Genomic DNA, 9,519 nt, shown 5'->3' with positions numbered 1-9,519 from the left:
GAAGGGCTGCAATGCTCTGCCTTGCCTCATTCTCAGACAAACACCTTGTCGTTACCATCAGTCTTTCAATCCAGTCAGAAAAGGATCACCTCCTGGGTGATGCCTCCACAACCAAACAGCCCACCAACACCATCCTCTTTTCAGGCTGGTCACCCTTACGTGAGGTGGGAACAGATCCACAAATCCCTGCACAGAGTCAGAGGGAAGGGGAGGGAACAGAAGAAGAGAGGAGGAGGAAATTATTTAGGAGAGGATAAAATGTCAGTGTGATGAGTAGATTCAAGTAACAGTCCTTTCAGCTGAGAACAGGGCAGTAAAATTCTGTGAGCTGCATTTGCCTGCCTGTGTGTTTGCAATTCAGTCATTATTATTCTGGATACAGTGACCCCCCCACCCTGAGTGTGTGCTCTCAGGAGCTGATGTGGTGTGTATGATGTGATGCAGATTCAGATTTTGTGCAGTTTAGCAGAAGCCTCAGTGTCCCTATTGCAAGGTCTGAGTGCTGGCCTTACCCTGCACTGATTCACAGCAAATGGAGAGGCAGTCATCCGGAAAGCACTGAGCTGATCCTCACAGAGAGTAGGGAACTATTTCCCCAGGATCCCACATTCCTGAGGAGGCAACACGCTTCCCAGAAACCAGAGGAGTTAGCTCACTCCCAGACTAACAAACACTTGTCTTGTGAGACCAAAAACGACCTTCCCTCCTTCAGCAACGCTGCAAGGGTTTGAGCAGACCTTTCCAATGGGAGTGTTGATCTCACTCTCTGTGCTGATAACATTGTGTTCAGCACTTTGTCTGCTACCCTGATGTACAGTGCACATCTCCCTGTATAGCATGCATTTCTCATTGTATCTCAGTCCATGTGACGACAACAAACCAAAAAGGTACCTACACTCCCCCAGACTGGCCTTTTGGAGAATCAAGAACTGCAGGTGCTGGAGACTGAGACTCGGAATGTGAACTTCCTATCTCTGTGTCTCGACAGACCTGCCGAGTTTCTCCAGCTCTGTCTGTGTTCAGCCTCTTGTCCAGCCCAGCTTCCTTCACCCCACCCACCTCCTGGCAGCGGTGTCAGAGCTCCGAGATTCCCTTCCGTCTCTTTCGTGTCCTTGAGAATGGTGTTTAAAACGCACCACTTGGGACTAAAATAAAGGCAACTATCCATCACTTGTTCAACCGATCTTAGGACCCAAAGTGCTGAACAAACAATGGCCTCATGTGGCAGCAAACTACACAGAGCAAGATGCCAGAAACACTGAAGCGATAAATGACCACATGATCCCTTCCTGTAATGTTGAGTGAGGGATCTTTAAGGAGGGAAATCTGTTCCTTGTTTTCCTGTCCAACCTGAAAGGGGAGAAGGATCTGCCTTGTACCTGTGACAGTGCAGCACCCCCTCTGGGCTGCACTGACAGCTTTTAACATTATTCAGAGGGGTGTCAGAGAGGTCTCCAGCATAGAAAACAGGCCTTTGGGCCCAACTTGGCCATCTCGCCCAGTTTTCACAATTTAAACAAGTCATTTTGATCCATATCCCTCCATATACCGGTCTAAATGTTTCTTAAATGACTAAATTGTACTTGCTTCCACCACAACCTGTTAGAGACAAAAAAAACTGCAGATGTTGGAATCCAAGGTGGAGAGGCAGAGGCTGTAAGTATACAACAAGCTAAACAGCTTCAGGAGGTGCAGAAGGGTTACATCTGAAACATGGACTTCTCTGCCTCCTGATGCTGCCTGCGTTGCTGTGTTCCTCCAGCCTCCTGCTTGTCCACCACTACCTCTGCAGGAGCTGCCAGTGGGACCTTGCAATTCTCTGAGAGGTGAGCACACTACCCATGAACGGAGAGCAAATGGGGGGGGCGGGGTAGGGGAGGAAACATCTCGACAAGAACACGCTGTCCAGGTCAGATTCACAACACAGTCACTGCCACTCCCACCCCCTGGAGCCCACACTCCCCTCAAACCTGGGCCTATGTGACAGCCCCAGGCTCAATCCCTGGCCTACCCTTGGGGCAGTGGGATAGACAACCCAGTCAGGTCCCCACACTCAGGTGCGTGTGTAAGAGAGACAGAGAGGAACAGAGAGAGAGAGACACACATTCTTCAATGTGGGAAAAGCATGAACCAAGGCTGAGCTGCAGCAAATCCATGGCCCACGGCCAGGATCAACCTCCTGAGGCAAAATAGCACCTAGTTAATAATACCTCACTGCATGGTCAGAGAAAATTCAACCCTGAGACAAAGACCATTTTCTCAATGGGGAGAAAGTTGAAAATCTGAAGTTCAAAGAGACTTGGGATTTTAGTCCAGGATTCTCTAAAGGTAAACTTGCAAGTTAGGAAGGCAAATGCAATGTTGGCTTTAATTTTGAGAGGACTGGAATATAAAAGCAGGGATGTACTTCTGAAGCTCTGTAAGTGTCTGGTCAGGCTGCATTTGGAGGATTGTGCGCAGTTTTGGGCCCCATATCTCAGGAAGGATGGACTGGTGCTGGAGTGCATTCAGAGGAGGTTCACGAGAATGGTCTGGAGGAATGAAAAACTGGAATACAAGGACTCTGGGTTGATACTCGATGTTTAGAAGGATGAGGCCCAACTGATTGATTATACTCAATGGAATTTAGAAGGATGAGGAGGAATCTAATAAAACTTAGAGAATACTGAACGGCCTGAAGAGAGTGAATGTTGGGAAGGGGTTTCCACTGGTAGGAGAAACGAGGACCCTAGCCTTTGAGCAAAGGGAAGACCTTTTAGAATGGAGATAAGGAGAAACTTCTTCATCCAGACAGTGGGGAATCTGTGGAACTCACTGCCACAGAAGGCTGTGGGGGCCAGGTCATTGAGTATATTTAAGACAGAGATAGACGAGATTGAAAAACCTATTTTCCTGCTTTCTCCCCATAACCTTTGATCTCCTTGGTAATCAAGAACCACTGAGCCATGATTCAATGGCAGAGCAGACTCAATGGGCCGAATGGCCTAATTTCTGCTCCTCTCTCTTATGATGAGATAATTTGTCAGGTGACCAAACCATGATCAAAGAAGTCAGTATGAAGAAGCTACTTAAAATGTGCGGGTGTGATAGAGACAGAGTGAGCGAGAGCAGGAGGAAACCAGGTCTGTAAGAGGCTGGAATCACAGTAGCACAGAGATCTCAGGATTGTGGGCCTGGAGGGTGTTACAGAGGTTACGAGGCTGGGGGGGGGGGTGGGGGGGGGGGGGGGGTGGGGGTGGCGGGGGGGGGCAGTGTGTGGTTGAGGAGTCCATGAGGAGGATTTGATAAAGAGACATCAAAACACTATTTGGATGAGGTATCTCGGAGGTACAGCCCTCAGCTAGGGACCCATGGTCCCAGTAAATCCAGCACCAAAAGGGAGGGAGCTTGATGATATGACAGAGACACAGGAAGATTCCTTCAGAAAACAAACTCAAACAACCGCATTCAGTCTGACCATCTTTCCCCACTGTTGTCCAGTGCCTACTTATCTCCCAGTGCACAGAATAAAAGGCAGAGATTGTATCTGAGCCTCTGATTACCCAGACGGACTGCCTTTCTCCGAGCTCACTGAACAAAAGGACCAGGGTATACTGTTCATCAGAGGCTGTAGATGTTTAGGCCTTTACGATCCGGAGCACAGACTGCTGCTAATGCAGGCTGAAGAGAAGGATGGGGTCTTCACACAGTATCTCACACACTAGAAACACACACACACACACACACACACACACACCAAACTACTCCAAGACTGACTGGTGTAAGCTGTCTTGCCTTTAATTTTGTATTCTGACATTTGATTTTTTTTAAAAAAACTTTTCAAGTCACATCCTGTTTTCTCCCATCCCCATTGGAATAACTGTACAGAGGGCTGGTATCCTGTACTGAAAATGTGTTGCTGGAAAAGCGCAGCAGGTCAGCCAGCATCCAAGGAACAGGAGAATCGATGTTTCGGGCATAAGCCCTTCTTCAGGATACCTTTTCCAGCAACACATTTTCAGCTCTGATCTCCAGCATCTGCAGTCCTCATTTTCTCCTCACTGGTGTCCTGTATTCAGGTCACCCTTTATTTACACGTAGATGAATACTGGTCCAGCTCCCTCACAGCCAGCTCTCAGAGTGAACATTCCTGTTTCTGTCAGTCAGCCAGGGCTCTCTGCTAGAACCAGGTTAACAGCCCCAATCAGGGAACTCAGATTCTGAGGTCCACCTAGCTGACCTCATTATCTTCAGTACACTCTGCAATGTGTCAGATGGAATGGACACTTATGAAACTCTCTGCTCTTGGTTGGATTCTCTTGCTGCTGTTGCCTTTGTTTCCAATCAGTTATGAAGGAATGAGGTCAGCACAATGGCTTTTGGAGGCTGTTTTTCAAGTGTTTTACAAAATTGTTGCAGTGAGAGCAAATGGTTCTTTATTTTGCGGCATTTGATTACCTCATTATGAAAACCAGAATCAACGAGAAATTCAAAGTGTGGTGTGCAGAATTCAATGCATTGAAGACATTCTTAAAGCTGTTGTTATAATATCTCTGTCAAGAGTTGCTGGGACTAGTTAGTTGCAGGTCTGTGTAAGTGATGAGATCACAATGACGTATTCACACACTGACAATCAGTGAAGGAACACCTCAGACCAAAAAAATATTTCTATGATTGATCGATCGATTGATTTATTGTTGTCATATTCACGGGGTTATCGTGAAAAGTGTTGTTCTGCGTGCTATACGGGAAAATTGTAGCATACAAAGGGCAGCAGGGTAGCAGAGCAGTGTGCAGATTACAGTGTTACAGCTGCACAGAAGATGCAGGGAGAGGGAGAGAGAGAGAGAGAGATTAGAATTAACATTTGGAGAAGTTTGTTCAAAAGTTTGATCACAGCTGGGAAGAAGCTGTTGTTGAATCTGTTCATATGTGTAATCAAACCTTTGCATCTTCTGTCTGATGGAAGAGTCTAACTGGAGTGGGAGGGATGTTTGGGTTTGGTTGGTTGCTTTCCTGAGGCAATGGATGAGAGGTTGGTTTGTGTGGGCTACATTCCTGCAGTCTTGGGAACAGTCATTGCCAAACCACACTGAGGTGGAGCCAGATAGATGCTACGGTGCTTCAGTAAAGAAAATGCGTCAGGTATCCTTCTAACAACCCACAGCCCAAGAGCTCCCATTAGGAACCTAAATCTCCTGAGTTCAGCTCAGTTTGGTACCTCATCAACCCACTGTAGGGACTGGAGGGCAAACTCTGGGAGGAGATTTTAAAGAGATCCTCTGCAATTATGACAGAGAACAACAGGGGTATTTGACCCCTCATAATCTCTCAACCAGCACCCCCAGTGCTGACTGTGGGATCTTGCTGTGCAGACTTTTTTTCTCGTCTCCCCCCGAAACTACAACAGTGACCAAACGTCAGTTGCTGTTTTAAAAAAAAACTTTGGGAATAATATAAATGCAAATTCTTCCTCATCCGGCAAAGCAAGGAACGGGTCATCAGCCAGAATAAATTCATGATGTCCCCTCCCCACTCTCCAAACCCTGTCTGCCGGGTCCGGGTGAAGATGTCGACACTGTGGCACCTTCCCCCCACCTCCCCCCACTCCCTGCAGAATGGAGCCAGTCTGGAGCACCAAGTGAATATGATCATTATCTCACTCCCTGCACTAAATGTGACAGGAGCTTTGGGCAATTCATTCCGACACTGAACAGCGGGAGGGAGTGAGAGCTCAGAGCATCAGAAAAAAGGGGCTGTCGGTGTTGGAGAGGAGAGAGAGAGAGAGGGGGGGGGGTGAACTGGAGTGCACGGGATTTGTTGGGGGGGGGGGGGTTGAGTTTTGGATTCATGAGGATTCAAAAAGCGGAGTCGTGAATTGTGTTCTTGATTCAGAGTGGACTGGCAGATTCAACTCTTTCTGCACATATGCTGCCAGACTTGCTGCAGCAATTTCTCACTCAAACTCCCAGCCTCGGCGGGGTTTTGCTGAACCACCCACCCACCCATCCACCCATCCATCCTCGCAAGAGGTTTTAAAACAGATGAATAGTGGACAGCAAAGTGAGATTTCTAGCTGGGATGGAGAACGGGGGACATCCCGGTCCTGTGAAGGGCTGATTTCTCCACAGACACACTGTCCCTTTATCAGAACAGGGTTTGCTGTTGTATTTCTGCCATGGGGCGGGCGGGTTGATGGGCTGAGGGTGGGGGCAGAGGGAGAACAGCCAATGACTGTGACACAGCTTCTCGAAGGCTGGCTCTGTACTGAGAGGAGGTGGGGCAGGGCAGTTTGACAGCACTGAGTCTCTTATTCTGGCTGTTTGTGTGTGTGTGTGTGTGCTGGAGGCGAACCAGTGTGTCCGCATCCACAACAGATGCAGAGAGCAAAAGGGAACAGAGAGAGTGAAGCTGAGTGATCCACACCAGGGGGAAGATGTCACAGCACCACTCCTGGCTTTGTTTCCCACCAATACAATGGAGGAAGGAGCGAGAGGTTTGACCTGGACAGGTGCTTCACGAGGACCGGACTTGACCAGGCTGTTGGGTCATTGCACGGAGGAAGGTAGGGTGCTTTACAGTGTGTCATTTCGAAGGATTGCAAACTACGACAGAAAAGGCGAGGAGTGTTCAGAAGGTGCTTAAATCAGGAAGGAACTGCAAAGTGAGTGACAGGAGCAGGGAGAGCTTTGTCACCGATTCGCTATTACTGGCAGAGTGTGCTCCTGGTCACAAACAGAGCAGACGGGAAGCAATGTGAGGTCGGACTGAGCAGGAGCATGAATGAACAGTGCAGAGGAGATGTCTCTCTCACTTTATCCTGTCAGAGACCTGTGCTTGAAGCTGCTGGCCTCTGGAGAAGCTGCTCCATCTGGTTTGGATGTTTCTTGTTGATAAAGCCAGTGGGTTCTGCAGGGAGATAAAACAAGCTCCTGCAATCCTCTTTGTCTGCAGGGCATGTTCAGAGGGGGTGCCAGGTAGGGGAGGGGGAGACAGAGACAGAGACAAACAGACAGTGTGTTTGTTGTTTGTCATTGGTGGTGCTGTGGTCTGTATACCTGATTCCTCACTGCTGCTCTCTCTCCCTCCAGCTCTCCCCTCTGGTTCAATTTTCCCTGCCAACTGCTCAGCATCACTTCATAGTAAAACCCAATAAAACAGGCAGGTTTTTTTTAAAAAAAAACCAGATGCAAACCCTGTTGACTGATGCAGCCAGACACAGCTCTGATTCAGACATGAAACAGAATGGTTAACTCATTTCTCTTTCAGTAAAACCTAGTGAAATAGCTGGATCCCAGGTGCTGTGCTGACTCTGGCATTACAATCCTGCCCTGGAGAACACAGAATCTGACCAGGGATTAGTGGGAAAAGGTCAGAGGTTTCACTAACCCCTCCCACTCCCAATGCTGCTGAAATGACAGTTCCTGTGGGTGCTCACTGAGATCAGGGAACACGAGCACCTTCTACACCACAGGAGGTCATTCAAACAATTTAACTCGTATGAGACCAGTTGTTCTGTGCCTTTAATCCATCTTTCAGCCTTACTTTGAAAACCCTTCATCGTGTTGCTGAATAAAAACCTCTTGTTGGGTTTCATCATTGACAAGGTGGTTCAGACCCAGGACAAACAGCTTTCTGACCTCTCATGCTGCAGTTCGCTGGGAAGCTTTCCTGGCATCAGAGACAAACTCACTGGCTTGTTTCAAAATAAGGAAATCTGCCCTCTGTCTGGAGTCTCCTTGTGGGAATTAACTGCCTGATGTCAATCTGTTCAATTCTTCATAGAGTCATACAGCACAGAAGCAGACCCTTCAGTCTAACTCATCCACGTGAGATCACTCAGCGATAGAATCCTGAAGGCCCTTCAGCCCTGCTTGCTTGTGCTGGTTCTCTGGATGAGCTATCCATTGGGAAGTGTGTCCCATTGGCTGTGCAGAGCTCAAGCTGGTGAAAGATGCTGTGCGTTTGAGGGAGTGCATGTTAAGTTGATACAACCTGCTGTCATCATAAAACACTGGCCAGTCATCACTGCGATAGATAGTAGAGATCATAGAACTCCAGGAGAGGGAGGGGCATTCAGGTGTGGACATCAAAACCTCTCACCCACACAAACTAGCTCAAACTACAAATCCAAAACGAGACAACGCTGCCCACCCACCTGTGTCAGAGAGACATATTGATCCATTCTGTACTTGTGGGGCTGGAAAAGCACAGCAGGTCAGGCAGCACCCAAGGAGCAGGGGAATCAACATTTCAGGCATGAGCCCTTATTCTTTCCTGAAGAAGGGCTCATGCCCAAAACGTCGATTCTCCTGCTCCTTGGATGCTGCCTGACCTGCTGCGCTTTTCCAGCACCACATTTTCAGCTCTGATCTGCAGCATCTGCAGTCCTCACTTTCTCCCATTCTTCCTTCCCAATGTCAATATATTCTGATCAGAGGTGGTCACTGGCTGAACTTCTGTTCAAGTATTTCCACAAAGTGGAACAAGATACCCGTATCATTATCAAAACGATTTCCTTTCACATTAAGACCATTTATCCATCTGATCTCAGCAATATCTTTCCAGGGAAGATTGATGTCACCAAGTATCCTGCTGGCAACAGCCTCAACATTTCAGCATTCAGCTTTGTAAACATTCAATTCCACACTGTCACAGACTGTACAAGAGGGAATCTGCTCACCTCAGTAATAACCTTCAAATCCCCATCATTGTCTGCAGCAGAGGAACCATTCCAATCCAGGCAGACAAAGACTGTTATCACACATCTTGTTGATGAACACACTTGGTCATTAGAATGAAAAGGCACTGACAGTTTGTTCAGCCATGTGAGCATCTGCGTTTTTGTGAACCTTCTTTCTACCCAACCGTGGAACGGCCTGGTTTTTGCGTGTCCAGTCAGCCACAGGCCGGGGTCAAACATAAACAAACTTCCCACAAACTCTCAGACAGGAATTCTGTTTGCTACCGTTCCTCTCTCTCTCTCTCTCTCTCCTGTTAATTAAATCTCATGACTAGGATCTAGTTAGTGAGTGATCTGAGGGGCCCTTCAAAGTAATTGCACTCAATTAGTCTGTCAGAAAGCTATCTATCAGGCAATTTGTTCACTTGGCTCAGCTGTGCCTTTCAAGTCTGTTTTCATGATGGGGAAAACAGGAGACTATTTGACCCTGTGACTCTCTTCCTAAACTCCACACACTTTACACCATTTCCCTGAACACCTTCAGCCCGTTCCCCATTTCAAATTAACAACAGATCCTGAATCAATTATTTTCAGATGAGTCTTTCAAGTATGTTGCACCTTTTCTCTGTCACGTTTCAACTCTGCTCCCCCACCCCCTGTCTTAGACGACCCAACTGGTTGAAATAATTTCTCGCTGTTCTATCAATTGTCCTCCACATCATTTGAAGAATCAAATCACCCCATCAACCTGCGAATGTACATGAAATAATAACTTGACTCTGCAGAATCTCTCCCGAATTGAACTCTTGGGGAGCAGGTCTGATTTAAAGGAAGGTGGGAGAATCACCGTGCTGTGA

At 47.6% G+C, this 9,519-nt stretch overlaps 1 protein-coding gene across 3 annotated transcripts in view; it reads left to right on the top strand.

Annotated features, from left to right (window-relative positions):
• Positions 1-6,288: 6,288 nt before the first annotated feature.
• LOC140459616 (leucine zipper putative tumor suppressor 1-like) overlaps positions 6,289-9,519 on the top strand; it is a 41,257-nt gene continuing 38,026 nt past the window's right edge. For all 3 annotated transcript variants that reach the window (XM_072553902.1, XM_072553903.1, XM_072553904.1), the window contains exon 1: positions 6,289-6,544. The gene's annotated coding sequence lies outside the window, so the exon portion shown is untranslated. The remainder of the gene's footprint in view (positions 6,545-9,519) is intronic.

Source organism: Chiloscyllium punctatum, chromosome 35, assembly GCF_047496795.1.
Source record: "Chiloscyllium punctatum isolate Juve2018m chromosome 35, sChiPun1.3, whole genome shotgun sequence".
Classification (NCBI taxonomy): domain Eukaryota; kingdom Metazoa; phylum Chordata; class Chondrichthyes; order Orectolobiformes; family Hemiscylliidae; genus Chiloscyllium; species Chiloscyllium punctatum.
The sequence above is the reverse complement of the archived record's forward strand: the minus strand, read 5'-3'. Positions and strand labels throughout refer to the sequence as shown.